The sequence below is a fragment of the Rhincodon typus genome, chromosome 14, assembly GCF_021869965.1.
Source record: "Rhincodon typus isolate 14 chromosome 14, sRhiTyp1.1, whole genome shotgun sequence".
NCBI lineage: Eukaryota > Metazoa > Chordata > Chondrichthyes > Orectolobiformes > Rhincodontidae > Rhincodon > Rhincodon typus.
The window spans coordinates 5,973,276-5,979,382 of NC_063345.1; the positions used below are offsets into that span (position 1 = coordinate 5,973,276).

The 6,107-nt window shown below is 43.4% G+C and overlaps 1 non-coding gene across 1 annotated transcript; it reads right to left on the reverse strand.

Annotated features, from left to right (window-relative positions):
- Positions 1-339: 339 nt before the first annotated feature.
- On the reverse strand, positions 340-531 carry LOC125484908. Its single transcript, XR_007263709.1, has one exon. It is a non-coding gene; the product is annotated as a U2 spliceosomal RNA (small nuclear RNA).
- Between the last annotated feature and the right edge of the window lie 5,576 nt (positions 532-6,107).

Here is a 6,107-nt window from a genome sequence, read left to right on the forward strand (position 1 = left end):
TCCACACCCCAACCACTCTCTGAGTAAAGAACCTACCTCTGACGTCTCCCCTATATCTCCCTCTACTCACTTTAAAACTATGTCCCCTCGTAATAGCTACCTCCTCCACCCGAGGAAAAAGTCTCTGGCTGTCTACTCTATCTGTACCTCTGATAATTTTGTACACCTCTATCAAGTCACCTCTCATCCTTCGTCGTTCTAAAGAGAAAAGCCCTAGCTCTCTCAACCATTCCTTGTAAGACCTTCCCTCCATTCCAGGCAATATCCTGGTAAATCTCCTCTGCACCTTTTCCAACGCTTCCACATCTTTCCTGTATCTGTTTTTAAAATTTGCTTAATGAGGGGTGCACCATTCCTGGAAGCCCTGCAATACCAAGTTGATGCTCAGAGTGGATGGAGTAAGCCCCTATTCCAACTCCCTGCTCTAAAAATCAGTTTAATACAGGATCATTAGAGAAAGGACATATCAGATATTAAAACTGATCAGAACAGAAACTACACTTGATTTTAGCCAATAGGCTGAGAAGTGATCTTCCCATCTGAGAAGGGTGAGGCCAGCATATTAGTCCAAAAAAACAATTCTGAATCATTTGAAACCAACTTCAGCCACAAGTGGTGAGTGGATGATAAATTTCAGCCCCTTCCTGAGGTCCATAGCATCAGTGATCATTCAGCCAATTTGATCCACTCCAAATGGTACAGTATGGACTCTAAATATTGATGACTAGATCCCAGCAATGAATATGAATGAGAAAATGATACTGGCAGTATTAGCCACCTTTTATACCCATATTCAATTATCCAGGAGTTAATAGTCATAGCCACCATCGTAAACCACTGCAGTCCATGTACTGCAGATACACTCATGGTGCTCTTGAGGGGTGAGTTGCAATTCTTTCGTCCAGTGACAGTGAAGGAGCAGTGATATAGCCCAAGTAAGGCAGGTGAGTGGCTTGAAGAGGAGTCTGCAGCTGGTACTATTACTACGCATCTGCTGTCCTTACCCTTCCGTGTGCAAGAGGCTGGAAATTTGGAAGATCTTGCTGAAGGAGCTCCGACAAGGTACTGCAGTTGATAGATGCACTGTTTCCTGTCGCCAACCAAGTCTCTACCCACATCAGTAGTCAGCTTTGGCAGTGATGCCTGTCACGTTCCTGAGATTACAAAAGAAAATGCCATTATATCTGGCAACTTTACGTCAGAAATCTTTATAAACACATGTAATCAGATTTCAAAGAAGTAGTGTCTGCAACATTTCACTGATATGTTTAGTTGTACGCAAAACAGATTTCATTCATAGAATTGCTACAATGCAGAAAGAGGCCTTTCAGTCCATCGAGTCTGTACTGACCCTCTGATGAGCATCCCACCCGTACACAACCCCGCCACCCTTTCCCCATTTGCCCATAATCCACCCAGCCTGCATATCTCTGGACACTATAGGCAGTTTAGCATGGCCAATCCACTTAACCTGAAGGAGGATACCAGACCATCTGGAGGAAACCCACACAGACGTGAGGAGAACATACAAACTCCAGTCACCCAAGTTTGGAATCAATCCCAGGTCCCTGACATTGTGATGCAGCAGAGCTAACCACTGAACTAACATGGCGAATCTGGAAAGATTCTACTGATAGCTATTTGGCAATGAAGGGTAGAGACTCCAGTTAGAACTGAGGGCTAAATCAATGTTATTGGTTCCTGCAGAAGTCTCATTGTGAGACTGTGCTCTTTCCTCAATGTCAAGAGAAGAAAAACAAATCAGATCAAATGTTCTCCCCAGTTGCTAGAAACCAATTGTCCAGGAAGTACATGTATACTATATGTTGAATGAAGACATGTAGAACTCCCCTTTATATAGACCAAATCACAATTATAGAGATATTACAGTACTTTTTGGAAAGTGGGAATTGGTGTTAAGATGACTGTTTATTATCCATCTATCATTGCTCTCGGTGGTGAGCCAATTCTTCAACCACTGCAGTCCACACAGAATCCCTACAGTGTGGAAGCAGGCCATTCAGCCCATACTGACCATCCAAAAAGCACCCCATCCAGACCCAATCCCTTACCCTAGCACTGTAATCCTACATAACCAATCCACCTAATCTGCACATCTTTGACCTGTGGGAGGAAATACCACGCAGACATTGGGAGAATGTGCAAACTCCACATAATTGTCTAGGGCTGGAATCAAACCTTGGTCTCTGGTGCTATGAGGCAGCAGTGCTAACCATGGAGCCACTGTGCCATTTCACATGGCGAAGGAGTCCCCATGTGGCTATTCAGGAGGGGAGTTCCAGTATTTTAGCACAGCAATAATGAAGGAATAGCTTATGTTAGTTCAGCCAGCAGCAGTCAGCTGTTTGCACTTTTAACAATTACAGATGGAAGCCAGAATATGGAAACTTTCAATCATGAAATTGGACTTTGAAGGCAATCAGTCCATTGTACCAGTACCAGCCTTTTGCAAATGGCTATCCAATTTGTCCCACTCCCCTGATCATTCCCCGATTCAACAGAATACTTCAACTTTCCAAATATTTACCCAACTGTCATTTAGAAGTTACCATCCGATTTGCTTCCATTGCTTTTTAAGGTTGCACATTCCTGATTACAACATCAGGCCGTTGTAAATGTGAAAAAAACTTTTTTAATCCACTTCTTTTGACAACAATCTTTAAGTCTATCCTTTGGTTACCGCCCTCTTGCCAATTAAATTGATTTATTCTAACTGGGGAGCTTCCTCTTTGCTGTCTGCCTCTCACAATGATTAACCATGAGATCTACTGTCCAACAGCTCAAATCTGCTTAAAATCAGCAGAGATTTTAAATCAACTGAGGATAGAATGATGAGAAAGTAAAGGGATGGGGAAAGGTGTTTAACACAGTTTAAGTAACATTGGCACCTATAGTTCTGACAAATTAGCAGTGGGTTGTTGGTGTATACTGATGGGCCAAATGGCCTGCTTCTACACTGTAGGGATTCTATGAAATGGTTATCACTAATATTTGGATGGATATTCAGTACAAGTGAAAATGGTTTAAAGACTGAAACTGAGCCAGATGATGCAAATCAACAATTATAGGATTGTGGAGGTCTCCTCTACATTGGGGAAATGAAGTGCAGACCGGGCAACCACTTCACAGAACACCTATGTTCTGTCTGCAAAAAAACACCTTGAGCTTCTAGTTGCAATCTGCTTCAACACATCATCCTGTTCCCTGGCTAATATCTCTGTCTCGGGTTTTCTGCAGTGTTCTAATGCAAGCTGGAAGAACAGCACTTCATAATCGTTTGGAAACCCTGCAGCTTCTGGACTCAATATTGAGTTCAACAATTTTAAGACTTGAGGCACTTTCGTATGTACTTATCCCAACCCCCACACACCAGGCCTTGTCATCACATGGGATGCTACCACAACAGCCCCATTGTCAGCTACTAATGGTCCCCATGAACATCTATTCTTTCCCCCAAGACCTTTAAACACTCCTCTGTCTGTTCAAATGATTTAGTCTCTCTTTGGGCTCTATCTTCACCTATCATTTACTCCTTCTGTCCCCATCCCAACCCCAAAAACACCTCACCCCATCTTCTTCATAAATACCAACCTTTTCCTGGCTATTGTCAGTTCTAAAGAAGTGTCAGGATTCAGAAGAATGGGAGGGGATCTCATTGAAACATAAAATCCTGATGGGACTGGATAGGCTAGATGCGGGAAGAATATTCCCAATGTTGGGGAAGTCCAGAACTAGGGGTCACGGTCTAAGGATGAGAGGTAAGCTACTGAGCTGACAAAGAATTTATTGCTCAGAGAGTTGTAAACCTGAGGAATTCTCTCCCACAGGAAGCTGTTCGTTAGATATATTCAAGAGGGAGTTGGACATGGCCCTAGTGGCTAAAGGGATCAAGGATATAGAGAGAAAGTGGGAAAGAAAGTGAATTGCATGATCAGCCATGATCGTATTGAATGGTGGTGCAGGCTCAAAGCGCTGAATGGCCTACTCCTACACATATGACAAGGAAGCAAAGGGGAATATGTGTCTGGTGGTGACATCCCACTGGAGACGGTGGATTACCATCGTTTGGATGTGGATGCTGGTAGTGTGGTAAGGGAGTAACAGGTGGACCCTATTGCTGCTGTGGGAGGGAAGAGAGGCTGTGAGGGATCAAGTGCGAGAGATGGGTCAGACATGGCCTGAAGAGGCAGTTGAGCCCATTCTGATTCAGAGTTGAGTTAATAGAAATCTTATCACTGATTGTCCACAATTCATGCTGTTAATCCTGTTTGAACTGACAGCGTGGTGCCTCAGTGGTTAGCACTGCTGCCTCACAGTGCCAGGAACCCGGGTTCGATTCCACCTTCAGGTGACTGTCTGTGCGGAGTTTGCACATTCTCCCCGTGTCTGTGCGTTTCCTCCCACAGTCCAAAAGATGTGCATGTTAGAAGGATTGGCCATGCGAAATTGTCCAGAGTGTTCAGGGATGTGTAGATTAGGTGGGTTATAGGAGGATGTGTCTGGGTGGGACGCTCTGTGGACTTGTTGGGCCGAAGAGCCTGTTTCCACACTGTATGGATTCTATGGATTATATTTCTACAAATAGCTTACAACTTACCGCATGTTATCCTCATCTCCATTCATTGTATTTTGCAGGTTTCATAAGGCACGTTGTCATCCTGTGAGAAATATTTCCTTTTAAATTTAGTATCTCCAATAGTTTCTGGCCTTAAACAAAATATTCCTCTTGGATTGACTTGCATTGGAATATTCCTTAAATCTGCAGAAAAAAAAATCCACTGGGAATTTATTTTTTTCCATCTTGTTGAGGAAGCAGAGAGAGCTCACAGAAATAAATCAGCTTAACAAATATCAAGTCGGAAATGAGAAGTTCTAGTGAATTCCCTCAACATGTAACCTTGAAGAAATGAAAAAATATTTGTGGTTGTAAAGCACACATTCAACTAGCAGAACCCAAAGATCTGGATTTCCCTCCCGAGAGCTCTCCACCTCTCTGCCTCACTCTCTATGCTAATGACAGTCCTTATAATGCCCCTTTTTGAAAACCTTGCATTATTTCTTACTTTTAAAGGTGCCATATCAGTACAAGTTTCTTTTGTGTTGTGTTTTATTGTTAATGCAGTGAATAATATTTTGTACAAGGGTTTTATTCTTGTTTGTCACCCAGATCTTCAAAAAAGTGATGTGTCACAATAGACTACAACTACAGGGACTGTTCCCTCCATGATGCATTGATCCACTCCTCTTCCACTCCCAACACCTCCCCTTACTCCCATGGCACCTTCCTATGTCACAGAAGGTGCAACACCTTCTTCCTCCCTCTTCACTATCCAACGCTTTACCTGCACTTCATTCCATCTAGCCGACTGTATTTGCTGCTCACTATGTGGTGTCCTCTACGCTGGGGAGACGAAGCACAGACTGGACATCTGCTTTGCAGGACACTGTCTGTAAAAATGTCCCTGAGCTTCCTGTTGCCCACCACTTCAACACACCATTCTGTTCCTCGGCCAACAATTCTGTCTCAGGCCTGCTGCAATGCTCCAGCGAGCCTCCCCAACAGCATCAAAGAACAGCATCTCATTTTTCATCTCGGGACCCTGTCGCCTCTCGGACTTTACATCGAGTTCAGTAACTTTGCAATTTGATTTTTCCTTTCTTGCTTTTTACCAACCCCACACCCTGGTCCTGTTATGACATGGGTTGTTTTCAGCACAACCTACCCATTCCCTCCTACTTTCAGCTTTCATTATCACTTATCCAGCTCCTCTTCTATCCTGCCTTACTCTCAATAATTCCTTAATTTACTACTACAATATCTCCCTTTCTGGGCTCTGTTTGCACGTATCCACTCACCAAAACTCCAACCGCGTATTCAGCACATATACCACATTTGTTCCTGGTTGTCATCAGCTCTGATGAAGGGTCATTGGGTTTGAAACATTAACTCTGCTTTCTCTGAACGCACACTACCAAGCCTACAGAGTTTCACCAACAATTTCAGCTCCTGTTTTATGTCTCCAGCATCTGCAGTTCTTTATTTTATTATACCTCTTCAGGGGCTTTGCACTCAATCTAGACACTGA